This window comes from Helianthus annuus, chromosome 4 (assembly GCF_002127325.2).
Source record: "Helianthus annuus cultivar XRQ/B chromosome 4, HanXRQr2.0-SUNRISE, whole genome shotgun sequence".
Classification (NCBI taxonomy): Eukaryota; Viridiplantae; Streptophyta; class Magnoliopsida; order Asterales; family Asteraceae; genus Helianthus; species Helianthus annuus.
The window spans coordinates 145,931,557-145,951,296 of record NC_035436.2 but is presented as its reverse complement, the minus strand read 5'-3'; the positions used below and the strand labels follow the sequence as shown (position 1 = coordinate 145,951,296).

Here is a 19,740-nt window from a genome sequence, read left to right as displayed (position 1 = left end):
AATGCTAGGCCGTTATCAGACTAATCCTGGCTTAGATCACTGGAAAGCAGCTAAGAAGGTACTCCGATATCTGCAAGGGACGAAAGACTATAAGCTGACTTATAGAAGAAGTGATCATTTAGAAGTGGTGGGCTATTCTGATTCTGACTTTGCCAAATGCAAAGATGACAAGAAATCCACTTCGGGCTATATCTTTATGTTAGCAGGCGGCCCTATCTCTTGGAAGAGTCATAAACAACAGTTGACCACAACTTCCACAATGATGGCAGAATACATCGCTGTTTATAACGCAACCTGTCATGGAATGTTGATTAGAAACCTGGTCACTGGACTCAAAATTGTTAATTCCATTTCTAGACCATTGAAGCTTTACTGTGATAATTCAGCTGCCGTTAGTTTCTCGAACAGTAACAGTTCGACTGGAGCTGGTTTATATCTCGATACGAAATATCTATTTGTACGTGAACGTGTTGAGGAAAATAATCTTTGTATCGAGTATATTAGTACTAAGGATACGCTTGCGGATCCGATGACTAAAGGTCTCCCTCCTAAGGTTTACGAAGAACATGTTCGGAATATGGGATTATGTAAAGACCTTATTTGAGCATATTGTACTAGCTTATGTTTTATGTTTAATGAAATTTCCTCAAGTTTGATTTTGTATGTCTATTAGAATATGTTCAACCGGTATAATGGCATATAGACAAATAAAAGTTACAAATCAAACAAAGGGCTTACGCGTATTTTGATCATAACGACTAGGTTTTAAATTAAGGCTATAGTATGATTAATGGGGGTCCTGAGTCGCATAATGATTCAACGGCTGTATTTCTCTGCTATAGTACTTGTTTAAGGCTAAAATGAGTGTTAACTCCTGATCAGGCTTAGCTAATACTCATAGTAAATGATTACTCGGCTAAGTGGGAGAATGTAAGATTAAATATTATTATGTTTAATATTTAATCTATAGCCATCTTAATCATTTACATTATAGAGATCAAAATATATTAGAACCTATTATTTAATTAGTTGGTAATTGTTGATGGACCATATTACCCTTAGTAACTAATTAGGTTTCCTCCTGGGTGCTTATATAAGGAGAGTTATGTGGAGGTTTAAGGGTTACTCAGTTTCACAATTCACACCCCATTAGATCATAACATCATTAGTTTCGGCCTCCTCTCCTAAGCCGATATCCCTTTTCGGTTTCTTAGCACCATCATCAGTTAGCATCCTAAGGAGGAACCAAATCAAGATGACAGGCATGTCGAACTCCCTCACTGGATTCTCCTCTGCACTATCTGCTGTGACAGGTATGATTTATTTGTTTTCCTTCATGCATAAACAGAACTGAACCAACACTCGATACTATGGAATCCGGGCCAAGGATACATTTTCATTCTATTACTTACAGGTCTCGTGACTCGGAATATTTCGTACCTTATAACATGCTTCTTTTATTAGTTGGTCCTTACTTTGTTTATTTTTATCTGTATCAACAACTGATAATATTTTTTACACCTATGAAAACTTTAAACTTTTTATAATTATTGTTGTGAAACAAACTTTAACTTTTTATATATTGATTATTTTAAAAGAGAAAAAAAAGAAACTTCTATTGCGTGTGAACTTCGCGGCCAAAACTCTTGTTGTTTTGGTTGAATTTTGACATAGCATTTTCTTGTGTACTTTTTCTAGAGAAAGAAAAACTACATGATTTTAATTAAATAGAAACATATTGGGATTAATATTTTATAACTCGTGGAGCAAAACAGACAATGATTATCATTTAATAACTAATAATAAAAGGTAAAAGTTAGAAAAAGTAGCATTTTTTAGAAAAAACGAAAAGAAGTTTCTAATTTTTTTAAGGAAAAAAAAGTGTGGTAAATACTAAATACCAGTTAAATATAAAATCTATACATATAATAAAATAAATCATATGAAGGACACATGGCATTCTATGAGGTGATCTCAACTATTTTTCCCGCCTAAATAAATAAATATAAATAATATTTGTTAATAAGATTTAAATAAAAAATATATTATTTTAATTCATAAGTTTTATCTTTTTATCTTTTACCCTAAACAAATAGATATAGATAGTATTTGTTAATAAGATTCAAATAAAGAATATATTCTAAACAAATAGATATAGATAATATTTGTTAATTAGATTCACATAAAGAATATATTATTTTAATCTATAAATTATATCTTTTACTATTTTTTTTCATTTATATTTATCTTGTCCTTACTTTACAATAGGAATTCTCAAAATTGAATTATAATAAAATAAGCATAGGTAACTCATGGATTCTACTAATGTTTTTGAACCCTAACGTTGTTAGTCTCCGATCGCCGGAAAAACGTTTTTGACCGAAAAACTTATTTTTGGCCAGAAAACTCAATTTTTTTTTTGTCACAAACCTATTTGTAACCTTATTACTTACTTTAGGAACATTTTTCTACTAAAAACCCCAATTATTGAGGTCGTCGTAAATCCTTTCATCACCGGAAAACTCAAGTTTTTGGCTGGAAAACTCAACATTTTCGTCCCCAACCTTTATGTAACCTTAGATCAGACCTTTAGGAACCTTTTTCCGGCTAAAAACGTTTTTCCGGCGATCGGAGACTAACAACATTAGGGTTCTGTTGGTCAGGGTTCATTTGAAGCTAATATGTTGATAGTTGGGACAAATAGTGGTTATTTTTGAAATTGAAACTGTTAGCGGGAAACGACGAATAGTTGGGATTATTAAAAACCAATATTTCTTTCTTTAATTCAACTTTTTCCAAGTTTTGTTGGTGTGAATTTTAATAACTTGGTTTTTTATTTTATAATTTTAGGAGGTTTATCCCATAAAATTCAATGTTATTAGAGCATTGTCCCATGAAATTCAATGCTATTGATTAGTGACAACTTACGAATGTTCAATCAAAAATATCAAGAGTAGATTAAAAATAATAAGTATTTACAAATAATAAATTATATCGTTTTCATTAATCAACCCGTGTAGTACACGGGGCCATAACCTAGTATTAAAATATTAGCATTCTATTCCCACCTTGAAGAAAAATGTTGATGTGGAAAATGGTAGTAATATAATAACGGGGCCTACTTCGCGTTCTCACCCAATCACATGCCCATATGCCATCCAACTGGACGGTAGTCATTTATCGTAACTTTTCTTTTGTTATCTTGGTCTTAAATATTACTGCATTGATATGGGGCTTTTTTTTTTTTTTTTTTTTTTTTTTTTACTTTTTTACCAAATATAATATAATTTTAATAGAAATATCAGTAGGCGCTCATACGCTTAAATGGCTCTCTCACAGACTTGAATATTGGTGGTTTCTCTAATAAGGATATCGCTCCCTCAAAGCCACAAAAAACTTTGACGAATGCTCTGTTTAGCAAAATCGCTCAAAGCCTGGGAGAAGTTTTTGATTTGTCATCCCGCCAGAAGGCGGTGTTTGAGTGCCTGAAGGGTCCTCGTGCTCAGGATTTTTTTACCGTTACCCTGATTGAGAGGTTGGGACAATGCATGTCTGCAGTAGAATATAAAGTCATTCTCAAATACCGATTGATGATCCCTATGTACCCAGAAGATGAAACCTGCCCGATATGCCGTAAAGCTTATATGGATAAATACAGGCAACACACAGTTCATTGTAAAGAGCTCCCTAGGTTCGAATATCGGCATGACTGGGTGCGGGATGTTTTCTGGGACATCCTAAGAAGATCTGAGGGTTCTGCTAAAAAAGAGGCCGTGTGAATTTTCTCACGGACCCTATGGAAGGGAGATCTACTCTGCGACCAGTGGATCTGCTTGTATTTGGTTGGGCTGGGAGGAAACATGCTTGTGTGGACCTCACGGGGGGTTTCCACTTTGGTTGGTTTAAGGGAAAATGGGTTTGTAGTTGGACAAGCAGAAAGAAAGGCAGAATCAAAGAAAGTGGATAAGCACGCTAAAGTTTGCACAGAGAACTAGCATGTCTTTGTCCCTTTGCCTTTGATACATTTGGCTCCCTAGCGCTAGAAGTTATCCACTTCTTGACCAGTGTCCAACGAGTCATCCACAACAATTGTTCAAGCCCAGGGGGCAGGGTTTATCTTTGGAAGGTTAAAGTTTGCAATTCAAAAGAGGTGGCGGCGCGGTTTGTTGCCCGTCTACCTTCTATGTTGATGTAACTTGACAACTTTTTTTTTAGTGAAATAGATAAAAGTAATAGTAATTAAAAAATAGAAATATATAATGTCATGTTTTTTAATTTGGTGAAATATATAAAAGTAATAGTAATTTTAAAAAATAGAAATATATAATGTCATGCTTTTTGAATTTCAAAGGGAACACAGTTTTTTTAAGAAAACACGAGAATATTTTTTTTTTCAATTTTAATGTTTTATATAATGTAAGAAAATTATTAAAATGCAATTTATATATAAAAAAATATATAAACAATTTCATCTATTTATACAACCTACATATATACAAGTCATATGTAGGTTATATTATCTGTACATTTATAGGTAAACGTTTAAAATAAAAAAATAACTTATGAACAAACAAGGTTAATGATTTTTTGGTATACATAGCATACGGATTTGTATGTAAGATGTAAAAAACTCAAAAGATATATTAATCATCCATAAAAAAAAATCAATTTAGCTTTGTTCTTATGATTCTCGCAATAATTCAATCATCTGTAATGAAACTCACCCTATGATTAAAAAAATCCTCCTCCAAAAAAACTCAATTACATTGTGGGTTGGATTTTTTTTTTCTAACATTTTTGTTATTAACTTTATATCGAATGTGGGGATTAAATGTATATGATTAGACCCATAACATTATAGTCTAGTGACATCTTAGAATGTGATAAGGTTTAGGGATCATTAGATATTAGAGTTCAAATTAACTATTGTCTAATGTATTTCGTTTTGTAAAGCTAAGAGGTAGAAGAAGAGTTATATGAAACGAGGCATGGTATGCAGTTTATCACTTTAGCTCGGTAGTTAAAGACAAATTTGTATGCTAGAAGTACTTTACTTGCCAAGAGACTTGTTGAGGGTGGTCATGTAAAATACTTGACTTTCCTTTATTATATGTATGATTTTTTCTCTTTTTTTGAATGGCAATTTTTTTTTTATTCTCAGCTGTCTGTGGGATTTGAAGCCAAGACTTCCCTCTCTCTCAAAGTGTTTAAAGGCTTTACCTTTGCCAATGGGCCACCATCCCATTGGTAAATTATATGTATGAATTACTAAATCGTTTGACCATAAGTTTTATATCGTTCGAGCTTAAACAAATCTTTACATTATATTTTTTATATCAAATTTCAACTCGAAATCTTCGATCATTTTAATTTAATCTAGTTTTCATTATCTGCTTATACACATTTAAATAAATTGCTTAAAACATGTCACTATTCCCCTGTTATATCATTTATGAGATGAATTATAACTGCACAAAATGACCTAAATAGGAGGGCAAATCCACCCAAAGCGCACCACAAGTAGTAAAATCTTTTTTCAAACCAACAATAAATTGAGAAGTTGACCAAACAATCAAAAGTCAAAACATCCCCTTCATCTATCAATTCTTTACCAAAACTTCATATCTACCATTTTCTTTTTCTAGTACTTTGTTGGTGGAAATCGATCCATACATTAAATTTTGTTTGTTGATTGTTTTTTATAAGTATTATGTATACGAATGTATTTTATTATTTTAAGTTAAGGTGTATAAGATTATATTTATAATAAGTCTAATAAAAACATATGTTGGGTGATAATGTTTAGCCAAGCAACTTATCTAAAACTGATAACACCACACCACACACACATGTTAGATCTTGTACACGAACTAATTGGGCGGACATTGTTTGTAACTCAGTCTTGTTTCTAACAATATAAATAAAATCATATACATAATTAGATGATTTGATATAAAAATTGAATAATTAACTAGTGATACCCGCATATTTTTTTTTATTACAAGTTCAAAGTATATAACCGGTTGATGTTCATTTGGCTATTTAACTATACAATATTGATAGTTGTTGAGTGTTGTTATTTATTGAGTTGTGCATATATAATACAACTAGGTTATCTTCCGTGAACTTCACGGGCTGGACCATTCAAATTTGGTAGTTTGCCGAAGGGATAAAGTTATTGTTAATGACTAACACTCAAGAATCCTAGATTTACGAAGAATTATATCTTATACCCGATTATCCAATATATTGATGATGGGGTAATTTACAGTTATAACTACAATTTCACTATTTATATAGGTAAAAAGGAAAGAAAGGTGAAGATCTACATCCAAATAAATGTGGGGTAATAATGATAAAAAGCCTAGGGTACAAATGGAGAATGACATAATTCAAGATGATAACTTAAAAGTAATAAAACATGTATATAACCCTTTAAAAAAGTAAAATTTATGTGACAGAGTGTAGTGTTATAGATGTTAATATGATTTGAGTTCAGACATTTCTTATGACCAGTATATCTGATGTGAAGAATATGTGACACAATCTAAGGTATCATAATGACCCTCTTGGGACTCATGGGAGTTGATATGGTTTGCTCTGTCGTCATAAACGTAGCATGCGCTAATATTATCGGATCTCTCGTACTAACCAATATTATCAGTTTTTTGCTCATAAGAAGCTAACAACTTTGGTGTTGATTGGTCGAGTGAATATTTCCCAAATGTGCACCCATTCTAAAACTATTTTAATCCAATTACGTCAAGCTCGGATACAATAATATTGATGGTATTTCAGCTCTAAAAGAAAATCCAATCACGTTTAGAAGTATGTTCACAAAATGATGTAGCATATTGCTTTTATTATTTTTTTCACATTCGCAAATTTCATTGTACGTATATTCGCAAATGTTTTTTTATCTTTTTTTCTCAATGTTTCGGCATAATTTTTGTTGAAAATGAAGTTACGATTGAAATTGGGCATTTTCTTGGTATCATAGGGTATATCGCGTGTCATTATCATGACAAACAGAACTCATACCAACGAAACAACATCAGTACTAGTATCGGCATAAATAGAATCGATTTTCATATTCGTTTTTATCGTTTTAAATTGATGTAAAATAAACTTAAGAAGTATAAATGAACTACACGTCATACATCCATTTTTGGTATTTATAAACAAGTAAGGTCGATTTTTGATGATCGGAAGGGTATATCACTTTCAGATTCATGCCCATGCCTAATTCTATAATTAACCAAACAAATAACCGATCGATCCAATCATTTACCATTCACGTTTTATGTTTTAATATAAATAAATTAACTTTAGTGGTCTAAGCTAATATATTAATAATACATTAGGTTGTTTTTTTACTTATGGCTACTTTCACATGGCTAAGCTACGACTGGCCAACGATTAGCCATGCCCATAAGTCCAATTTTTACACTTATTTAGTTATTTCAAACTACCATATTAATAATAGTATAATACCCATTTGTTTTAAAGAAATATCATCTCATGTGTAATTTATTATTGATATATGTTTCTACTATTTTTTTTGAAAAATTACGTGTTTTGTCCTTTATCTTGTTACTCTTTTGCAGGCGGTGTCCTTTTCAACAAATATTTACATGTTTTGCTCTTTATGAGGAATTTTGTTGCACGTTTTGTCATTTATTAACCCTAACTCAGTTAAATTTTTTTGTTAAATATTATCACACATGGGCAATTTGGTCTTTTCCCCTAACCTTTTCATTTCTTTCTTGTTTATATAAAACTAAAACAATAAACACACACTTTATTCTCTCTCTTAGGGCACACCAGATTTCTGGCCGCCACCAACCACTGCCCACTCCCCTCCACTCCGGCGACCAGGAAACCTCCCTCCCCATGCCCACTACCATCTGGTCAACCTCTAAAAGATGTAACTGGAAAATTACAACCTGATTCTTAGTTAAAGACGGGTTTCAATATGGATAAGAGTGGCAACACAGGCAAACATACCACGTTTGGGTTTGTTGGCTGGTTCGTATAGCGGCGGTAATGGTTGATAACGGTGGGGGGCTTTCTAGATGACACCAGAAACCTAACTATCAGTCGCCGAAATAATATTCAGATGGAGAAATCTACTCCGGCAGATTCTTCAAACATGGTATTCGAACCAAAATTGATATTTCCTTTTCGCTCCAATAAGATAGATTGATTATATAGTGAGTGATGTGGATTATGCAATGATGGGTGGTCGGCTTGTTGTGGCGGTTGTAAATGGGTGATTGTCTTGTGGTGGTGACGTGTGATTGACGGTGAATGATTTTGTGTCAAGGGTTTCAGGTGCGACAGGGGTTTCAGGTGGGAGGTTGTGACGAGGGTTTGGTGGTGGGTGAAGGTTGTGTGGGTGGTGGTTTTGTGCTGGCATGGCAGGGGTGGTGGTGTGAGTAGTGGCAGTGGAAGTCTGGTGGCGGTGGAAGTCTTGTGGGGTGGTGTCAGTGAAGGTGGGTGTTGTGGTGGTGATAAGGATGAGGTGTTTTAGCGAGAGATAGAAAAATGAGAGTATATTAACAAAATTGTAACACCCCGTGTTACGGAAGTCAAAGTCAAAGTCAAGATCGAAGTCAAAGGAAGAAAAGATTGCTAAATGCGATATGTCACTCCTTGCTCAACTACTGTTTTGACTTCTTTGACTTATAATTGATCTATTTATTTTATCGCTTTAGTTGTATTATGTGGAGTATCTATTAATAATCGAGGTTTAATCGCTATTTATCGCATGTTTATCGCTTTATCGCTAATCGCATCGCAATCGCGCTCGCACTTTGATTGATAGATTCGGAATATTGTTTTACGTGTGTGTGTTACTTGTATGTTACTTGTGCATGTTTACTTTATGTTTGTGGTGATTAATCGAAAGACAATCGCAACTCTATCGCATCGTAAATTAATCGCAAAACGCTAAATGCAAGTTATTTATAGTGATTGTATGTTAGATATAGTAGTTAGGTTATTTGTGTAACTAATGGGTAATTCTATCGCATCACTCGCTCGAAACGCATCGCAACGCTCAACATGCAAATCGAAACGACAAAACTCAACACGCCGGACACTTGGATCGAGTGGCCAACCGATTGAGTGGCCATCCGATCGGATTGCCATCCAATTAGTGGCCAATCCGACCCTTGTGCACTTTTCTCTTTTGGAAACCCTATAAATACCCTCCTATCACATCAGTTGTGATGTGACAGCTCCTCCACTCGACTAGCCGCACTTAAGCACTCATTTCTCTCGATTTCTCGCGATTCTTGTAAGTTTTCAACTTAAATCTTGTACTTCTATGATCTACACACACTTCTTCATCATTTTCTCTTTTGAATCTTAACTTTTAACCGTGAAATCAGTGGATTTGAGGTGTTCTAGGGTGATGTCATCATGGAGTTCTTATGAACTTCAACCTTTGGCCTCATTCCACCAAGAACAACTCAGATCTGAAGGATTTACACAAGATTAAACAATGTTTTCGCATAGATCTACACATATTCATGGTGAAAAGGGTTGAAAGATGGTTTTCTAACTTTCTTTCAACTCTTTTACACTCAGTGCACTCAAAACCGATGGAATCAAAGCTTGTTCTGATCTTCTACTCCTTCTTAGTGATGTGTTGGTTCAAGATCTGGTTTCTATCAAAGAGACTACCGATTTCGAGTTAAACATGAACAACCGTCTCGAACAGTGAACTGATCGGGCTAGGGTGATTCCTGTTCGATCGGATCACCTGGGTCGTGATGGGGTTTCTGTTGTTTAGCACGTTATCACACCGTCTCGAGCAAAACTGTGAGAACTTTCAAAATAATCAAGTTCGAAACGATCACATGCATTGGGACGGATTGCCGTCCGATCGGATTGCCAACTGATCAGATTGCCATCCGATCGAACAGCCACCCGATCGGCTTGCACTTGGTTCCACACTTAAACTTTTATTTCAACTTTTTCAAGGATCTGAACGTTGAACGGATTGCCGTCCTGTCTGATCGCTATCCGATCGAACGACCATCTGATCATGTGACATTTGGAACTCCGACACTTAATCATTTTTCATAATTTTCAAAGATCATCAGTAACTAACGGATTGCCAACCGATTGAGTGACAATCCTGCTGTGAACTTGTTCTCACTAAGTCTCCTGCCAATCGGATCGCTATCCGATCGAATGACCGTTCGATCGATTGACCTGAAGGGTAGAGATACCTCTCTGTTTTCAAAATGCTATAACGAAAACTTCAAAGCCATCATACACAAACACATCCTTACCAAACGAATGTCAATCCAATCGAATGGCCATCCGATCGGATGACCATCCGAACGGATTGACATCTGATCGACTGGCCATCCGATCGGATTGCCATCCGATCGGATTACCATCCGACGCTTAAACACATTTCACCGTTTAACGCGCCCCTTATCGTTTATGCTATCGTTAACTGTTCAGGCTAATCTCTCTCAGCGCTCCCTTCAATCCAAGACAGTGTTTACTTGTTAAATGCTATCTGTGAGTGATGTGTGCAAGTGTGTATATGTTTTAGGTGTATATTTTAAGTCCTTTTTACACTTTTTAGACAAGTTTTAAATTTATAAAACACGATATTTACTAACACTACACACATATGGGCAAATGCACCCATCGTGGACGTAGTATAGTGTTGGTAAGATACCGAGGTCGTCCAAGGACACAAGAGCTTTTAGTACCGGTTTATCCTCAACGTCTAATCAAATCAAAATGTTAGAAAAGATTTTTAAAAGTAAGAGAATAAAACTAACTAAATGCTGAAAAATAAAAATAAAAAATAAAAACAGATAGACAAGATGAATCACTTGGATCCGACTCATGTATAGTGTAACCTTTGATTATTTTCGCACTTTTGCACTTGTTTAAGAGATTATCTTAGTTATTGTAGTAGGACCCTCTTTTGAAGGTGACGTTACCCTCAACCTAGTAGTTTGAGTCAGCAAGGATACAATCCTAAAGGGTCGGATTATTGAAAGATAATTAATTAAGTTATTAATGCAAATTATGGTAGGCCCCTCTTATTGAAAGATATTTGGTTATAGTATTAATAGTAGTTTACTTATTAATGCAAATTATGGTAGGCCCCTCTTTTGAAGGTGACGTTACCCTCGACTAAGTAGTCTGAGTCAGCAGGGATACAGTCCTAAATAGCCGGGTTATAGTATTAATAGTAGTTTACTTATGAGGGGGTCAAAGAGTTTGGATCCCCGCCATCCAATACCTTTGGGTATTGAAGGAGATCCTACTAAATTTGACCCAGGTCCCTTGCAGGACCTCTAAACGCTGAACAAGGGCAAGACTCTTACCAAACTGTTCCCTTAACCCCCGACCAGGTAGCCAACATACCTCCATATAGACCGTGGAGATATGAATGGTGAAAATCTTTTATTTTATATAAACAGTAAAATAATGTCAAGACACCACAGACAAACGATAAGGAAGAATCACCTTCAACATAAGAAACTAGTTATTAAAGTCATTAATACAAAACCAAATAAAAAGTGCAAAAGATTAAAAATAAAAAGTATTACACTAAACACTTGTCTTCACCAAGTGATGTAAGAGACTTAGGCAAACATGGCCTTTGATTGTCAAGAACTCTTACGATCAATCTTGGATCCCGAGACGACTCACACACTCTATGATGGACAATGGATGATGGTGGTGGATGATGGTGTTATGGTGGTGGGTGGTGGGTGGTGGGTGAAGTGTGAGAGAGGTGGTGTGCCAAGGGATGAGTTGAAATGGCTCCAAGCACTCCTATTTATAGGCTGAACAGAAGCCTGGGCACGGCCCCGTGCCCACTGGGCACGGTCTCGTGGCCGTCTGACGCTCTCTTTCTTCATTAATTGTAATTCGCAATTACAATAAATACGCCTGCAATACTCTGACCACGCCCCCGTGTCCGCTGGGCACGGCCCCGTGGTGGGCAATAGAAGCTTCTATTAGTTTGTCTTTTCTGCTACTTCTTGGGCACGGCCCCGTGCTCGCTGTGCACGGACGTGTTCAGTCTTCTGCTTTCTTTGTTTTGCTTGGGAGGATGCTGTCGAGGGGTCGGGCAATCCACTTTTGTCCCTTTTCTTGTATTTATGTTAGATTTTGCTGTCTTTTTGCTTCTTTTGTTAATTTGAGCTCCTTTAATCCTGAAAATACAAAAGGAAGACAAAAACACAATTTTTCCAACATTAGTTCTAAAAAAGGGTTAATTTTAAGCCATATTTGATATAATTTATATGTTGCATTTTGCACGTATCAAATACCCCCACACTTAAATCTTTGCTTGTCCTCAAGCAAAACTCTTTATATTGTGGCTTAATTCACTCCCAAATGGAATGGGTGGAAGAGAAGGTTTTTGGGCTTGTCATAGAGTGTCGGGATTTTCCAAGATCGTTTAGATTTTATTTTTATTTATTTACAATCCTATTCGTCATGATTTATTAAAAACGTTTCATATGATAAATTATTTATTAAGGCATAACATACCTTTTTTAAAATTCCATTTATATACAAGTTCACGTACCTCACAGGGGAAATGTAACACCTCGAAATTTTGCGTCCAATAATGTATTGACACATGTCTTGAGTTTACACGTGGTGTTAAATACTAAATAAAGGACTAAAGTTGACAAACATTGAAAGTATGTAAAATTCGAGGGTTAAAAATGTCAACGAGGGATAAATATACTGTACAGTAACCCTAAATGATGCTCGTACCTTCAAACAGATAAATCATGGATCGTACGGAACGAAATGCGGAAGAAAGTGAGAGATTACAAGCTACAGGGGTTAATTGTGTCGACATGTTTAAGTTATACCTCTGAGTGACCCTTTAACATACCCGAGGCTTTGTAACAGTAAATTACGCTCACTAGAATAAACGATATAAATTTCGCGAAGTTCCGTTTTAAAACGAGAAAGTTATGATCAATTTCGTATGCGAGGGGTTAGAAGCGTCAACAATGAAAGTTAGGGCTTTTCGAATAGTAATTAAACTAACCGGGGACTTAACGATGCGGGTAAAAGTCGCGAGGCCCTTATTCGTAAATAAACGAGGCCCAAAACGCAAAGTTACCCCTTCGGAACCGAAAGGTCACGCTAATAATGGCAAAAGATTTGAAAATCTTGAATTACAGGCCTCAGGCGGGCCGCGTCGAAGAAACCAGGAAGCTTACGCGGGCCGCGCGGGCAGTGAAGATCCGGTTCCTGACATAAGGATTCAGGCGGCCCGCATAAGGGTAGCCTGATCCTTAACGCGGGCCGCGTCAGACCGCCAGATGCAGAAAACATGCACAGGTTCACTGTTTGCTGTTTTAACCAACCTTGGATGCAATTATGGCAGCATGGGCGCCCCCTACACGTCCCCTAGCACTCAGGGACAGCTGCTGATCATCCATGAGCAATTATAGACTTAGTTGTGATGATCTTGTGCTCAAATTTTCACTATAAAAGGCCATGTAGTGCACACATTTGAAACACACCTCAAACCTGCTTTCTTGATCACTTCTGGAGCTCAAGAGCATTCTTCTAACATCTCTGATCGTGCACCAAGCTTCTGTAAGTATGCCTAACCCTTTGTGGTTTAGTTTTCCATAGTTTTAGCTTAAAAGTCAATCCGTCGTAATTAACGATTGACTTTTCGATAAATCACAAATGGTCCAGTGGTTTGTCAAATCAAAGGTAGTTATATGTTGGTAATCATGTAGGCTTTAAACCCCTAAAAGGGCACCCTCTGATTCCCACTCTAACTAGTCCAATTGTCGAGTCAAACTTGCTTAGAAAAAGTCAACAAAATGCTATTTTGCGAATTTATGCATAATCGGTAATGTAGATAGCGTGTAACCTGTTTTAACACTCATATAACATGATAATAAGTATATTAACTAGTCTAAGCTTGTTTGATCCGACCATTTACTGTTTTGACCCGGTTCGGAACCGAAAGTCGCAAAACTTTGACTTTTGCTTTGACTTCAGTTCTGACCCGTTATGGTATGGGTTAGATATGCCTTAGGACTCTCCTAGGACCAGGTTACATGATGGTATAACCCTCTGTGATCGGTTCGTAGTTTGTCCGAGTCTTTAGCATATTTCCGTTAAATGCTTAAAAGTTGACCGTAACGCCCTTTTCACTTTAAAACGAGAATTTTGGACATGGAAAAGGACAATAACCTTAGTTACTGATTTCTAAGCATTTCCCTAAAATTTCACGTCAATCCGAGGTCCAGAATAGGAGTTATGCTAAATAGCGCAATTACGGAAACTTTAGTAATTAAACGGCGCAATTAGCATAACGCCTATCTAAACCCAGATTTCAACACCAAACCTTTTACACACTGATGTAAAATAATATTTTGGAATTTTTAAAGATTTTTAATTATTTTTAACCTGCTCATAACCTGCGGTTATGGCATCGGTTCGGTAAATACCGAATATACCCTTTTCGAGCATAACTTGAGTTCTACAAGGTCTTTTGACCCGATTCCAGTTGCTACTGATTTTAAATAATAAATAGAGTATTTTGGACTTTATAAACTGTTTGGAAAACTCAGATTTCCTGTAGAACTCAGAAACCTCTTTTATAATCTTTAAAATGACCGAAATACCCCTACGGGGCATATAATGGATTTAAACTCGTTACGGGCATTATGGAAGGTGTCCTACTGATACCACAACCTCTTTAAAGCATATTGACTTAGGAAACTTGTGTAGGACTCTTACGGTTACCCATTACGCCTTTTGTGCGCACGGTTCGGCTTATGTAACTAGTTTACATAAACTAGCCGAAACGGGTCAAACCTTATTGTTTTGACTTCAAAATCCAGAGTGTGGTTATATTACCCATATAAAACAAGTCTTCAAAACTTGTTGGGTCCAAACCACATTCCATTCCCGGTTTTCGCCTTTCACGCGATTAAACCGTAATTATCCTTTGAAACTAACCGGTCTAAGCTAAGGCTAAATTAAAGACCCGTTAGGATTCTAATAGGTTATTTTAAACCTTCGTTCCAGAATAGGAGACTAGTAAAAGAAACTTGCATCTTGTTTAAATAAGGATTAATACTTGCTCAGGTAAATACTTTTAACTTATTTTCCCTATACGGGCTTGGGTTACGGTATATAAATTACCGCTTGTTCGGGCATTAAATCTTCCATCATATGGTGGTTAATTGAATAATTTAATCGGCCCGTTTAAATACGTTTTGTTGGCTTTACGCCTTTGGGAGCTTAATGACCATGTCCCGGATATCCTTGGCATCATTTTACGAAATGGCCACGACCCCGACACACGGGTGTAGGCGTACACCCGTAATGTGTCTATATTATTAAAGGTATAACCGTTGGTTTTCCCACCACGGCCTTATGCTTTGTGGCATGTCTATTAACCTTAAACCCGGCACGACCCGGGCGACCGAACGCATAGTGAACATGTAATTCTTTTACAAGATTTAATTATAAATTATCCCAAGTTATAAAGAGTTTGTGCCTTGTGCATTCAAATCAATTTTATCAAACATTTTACAAAAGTGTTGGTTGAATGTATTTACCAGTGTAAACTAACGTATTTTCCCCAAAAAGATTAATGCAGGTTCTACTCGTAATAGGCCGGCCACTCCTTAGCATCGTTAGAGTCTCGCAAGCTTGGGATGCCAATAATCTGTTGAAAAATTATTTTTCTATCTTATTTTGATCCCCTGTGGATTTGTTTTGACTACTCGTGATACTTGGATATTACATTCAGTGGTTGAAATATAATTTATCTTTATGCTTCCGCTGTGCATTCATATATTGTGTGGTTTGACTATATTGTTGCCAACTACGTCACAGTAATCCCCCACCGGGCCCACCGGTGAAACACGTGGAAATCGGGGTGTGACAGGAAATCACTCACACTCGGCCGAAGGTGTATTTTTAGTGAATCACTCGAGAGCGGCGTGGAACTTATTTCTACCATAAGCTTGCCAAGCAATCAATCCTCCTCCTTTTTAACTTTATACCTTTGTAAATATCAAGAGGACTTTTTGGGTGAAGGGTTAGGCTTGGGCTAAAGGTGGGTGATTGGGTTAGTGGTTAGTTGAAAAGGGCGAAAAGGCGTAAAAAGCGTTGGTTTTTATAAAACATTTTGTTTTTGTGACCTTTTATTTTCAATGAAGTATTTATTCAAACAAGCTTTTGTTTGAGGAGCTTTGTTTGTTTATTTCCAACTTCATCATCATTCGTTATTTTTTTTAAGAGTCACACGAAAACCAAGCTTTGTTACTAAAATAAGGAAAAAAAATGAAAAAGGGGTTTTGGTCGGTAAAAGGTTTTGGGTTAAGAAATGAAAAGGTTTAGGCTCAAAGAGGTTAACTAGGGGGAATTTTTGGGTTGGTGAAAAGAAAAGTGAAAATAATGGTGTTGAAAGAAAAAGGGTTAGTCCTAATGCCTCCATCATTTACTTACTTGGGTTTAAGTTGGTAAGGACCGGGAATGAATTGTCGTGGCAAGTTCTAGAGTCGTAAGAACCAAGCGGCTATTCACACAAGAAACGAAAAATGAGCATTTAGTGTAAAGATATTTATTTGTATGCTATATAAAGGCTCAAACCTCACTTTTGTGGGAATGGGTTTTTACGTGATCAAGTATATATAATCAAATTTTAACTAAGCTTGTCATGCCGTTTCATAATTTTCTTATGTTGGTTCTTTTTATCACGACGCTATCGGTTGTAAATTTGTAAAAATATAACCTTGTTAGAATTAGAATTCCCAACTTAAACTTAGACAAGTAAAAAAAATGCAAATTTTTGAAAAAAATTTTGGGGTGATTAGCGATTCCAAATAGAGTTTTGTGTAAGGCTTGTTATTAGAACTTGCAAAATTCAAGGTTTTAGCATCCCCCCACACTTAAATTACACATTGTCCTCAATGTGTCCCAAAAATAAGTTTTTAGGTTGATTGAATGTGTAAAATGGTGTTAAAAGCATAATTTTATGTTACTGGCAGTCTGGACACGGCCCCGTGGTGACCGGGCACGGCCCCGTGTTCAGGTGCCAGTAACAAAAATTAAAGAAAAGAAACAGAAGCCTGGACACGGGGGCGTGTTCAGTGAACACGGCCCGTGTCCAGTTACCTGAACTGGGCGCTTTTCTGCAGGATGTTCAGCACGGGGCCGTGTTGGCTGGACATGGCCCGTGCCGAGCTTACAGTAATGAAGAAATTGTTGTCGGATGGCCCTGTTTTCGTGCATGGGCCATGTTTCTCGTTTCCCTTGTTATCCTTCACCATCCAGAGTGTGTTTTATTCCTGCAAATTAAAACTAAAAGATTAGACTAAACTAAGGATAGTTCCGCGGAATGCCTCCGTGGTGCACCACGTTTATAAGGGTCCTTGGCTAGACCCAAGGTGAGGTTATATGTTTTCCGAGCGGGATGTTTTGCATCCCATGTTGCACTGTCGGAAAGCATCATCCAAAATCGAATCAATAACCTTCATGTAATTGACCGGGTCATCGTCCTCTATTCTCTTCCCAACCCCGAACTTCACTTCCTCATCACCATATTTTAAAGTGAGCGTTCCGTCATTCATGTCTACCACTGCTTGTGCGGTGGCTAGAAATGGTCTCCCTAGTATGAGGGGGACTTCAGTGTCTTCTTCCATATCAAGGATGACAAAGTCGGCTGGCGGGTAGACGAAATTATCAACTTTAACTAGCAGATTTTCAGCGACACCTTGTGGGAATTTGACGGATCGATCAGCAAGCTGTATACTCATCTTTGTAGGACTCGTCTTGCGTAAACCGAGTCTTTTGAACATTGATGCTGGCATGAGGTTGATGCTAGCACCAACGTCGGCTAGCGCATTTCAAATGGGGGAGTCCCCAATTAAGCAAGGAATTGTGAAGCTTCCGGGATCAATCTTCGTTTGGGGAAGTTTATTGAGCACGAGGGCGGAGCATTCTTCGCCTAAGTTAACTAATTGCAATGATTCAATTTTCCTTTTATGAGTGAGAAAGTCCCTCATGAATTTTGAATATTTAGGCATTTGGGTCAGGACGTCAATGAAAGGAATGTTGACATGCAATTGTTTTAGTAGACTTTCGCATTTAGCGAATTGCTCATCGGTCTTCTGGCGGATTAACCTACCGGGGTACGGAACTCGAGGAGCCTTGGTAGGCTCTGGTGAGGGAGGAGAACCCTTCTCTTGTTGGGGCGGTGTTGCGGTCTCCTCGGTTGGCGGCTGGCCTTCCGCAGGACCCACGGTACGGTTCCGTAGTGTTATGAGATGAACTTGTGCCTTTGGGTTTGTTTCGGTATTACTTGGTAACGCGCCTTGTGGTCTCTCGGAGAAATTTTGGGCTAGTTGACTTATTTATTTTTCGATATTTTGAATACTAGCTTGTTGATTTCTAAAATTTGATTCTAATTGCAGAAACCTATCCGAGTTTTTCTTTTCAGTGTTGGAGATGAGGCGAGATATAGTATCTTCAAGCCTCTCTCGTCCACCTTGTTGTTGAGAAAAGTTTTGTGACTCATTCCTTGGTTGTTGAAAGTTTGTTCGTTGATTTAGGTTTTGTTGGTTACTACTATTGCCGGGTTCTCTCCAACCAAGGTTAGGGTGGTTACGCCATCCTTGGTTGTAGGTGCCCGTTGGGGGACCCGACGGCCTAGGTCTATTATCAATGTAGTTTACCGACTCTGTTTGATCATCTGTTTCTTTCATACAACTCCAATTTTCATGTGGCCCACCACACCCTTCACAAGCCATAACCGAGACTGTTTTTGTCATTTCTAGCTTTTTAATTTTTGAAGAAAGGGCCTCGATTTGGGCTTGTAAAGAAGTGCTTTCATCAACCTTATGGGTGCCCGGGGCAATAGATTTATTGCCTCGGGGAGTGTGCCATTGAAAATTGGTTTGAGCAATTTCCTCAATCTGATTATATATTTCTTGCGGGCGGCGATTACCTAAAAGTCCCCCGGAGCTAGAGTCAAGTGTTTGTCTAGTATGTGGCAACAATCCATTATAGAAGGTGGATACTTGTTGCCACACTGCAAGACCGTGATGAGGACACTTTCGTAATAGCTCCTTGAATCTTTCCCAAGTTTCATATAAGGATTCCCCCTCGTCTTGCGAGTATGTACTAATTTCAGTCATTAATTTAGCCGTTTTAGCGGGAGGGAAATACTTATATAGAAATTTTTGGGCTAGTTCATCCCAGGTGTTTACCGAACCAACTGGGAGGGTGTTAAGCCAAGCTTTTGCTCGGTCTTTTAGTGAAAATGGAAACATTCAAAGGCGAATGGCGTCATTTGATGCTCCATTGATCAGAAAGGTATCACATATTTCTAAGAAATTAGTAATATGTAGATGGGGATCCTCGTCTAGACAAGAACATAGGACAAATCTGAATTGTTATTCCAGTTTGTCTTTTATTGTTTATTGTGATTTAAAGATTTGTTAAGCAGGAAATATGCCACCAGCAATTAAGAGAGGAGGAAGAGGCAAAGGGCCGATCACTACTCATAATGATCACGAGGCCGGACCTTCGAACATGCGAGCTCCTTCCAACACGAGGAGCGAAGAACCTCAGAGGCGTAGAAGAAACCTCTTCGAGCCAGCAAGACAGTCTACCTCACATAGTTCGACACCTTCATACCGTCACTCTTTTGGACCAGATTCGGAGATCAATCCCAGTAACCCTCAACCT

General features: G+C 37.2%; 1 non-coding gene across 1 annotated transcript; it reads left to right on the top strand.

Moving 5' to 3' along the window:
• The first annotated feature begins 19,086 nt into the window (after window positions 1–19,086).
• Window positions 19,087–19,193, top strand: LOC118491997. Its single transcript, XR_004892441.1, has one exon. It is a non-coding gene; the product is annotated as a small nucleolar RNA R71 (small nucleolar RNA).
• The last annotated feature ends 547 nt before the right edge of the window (window positions 19,194–19,740 follow it).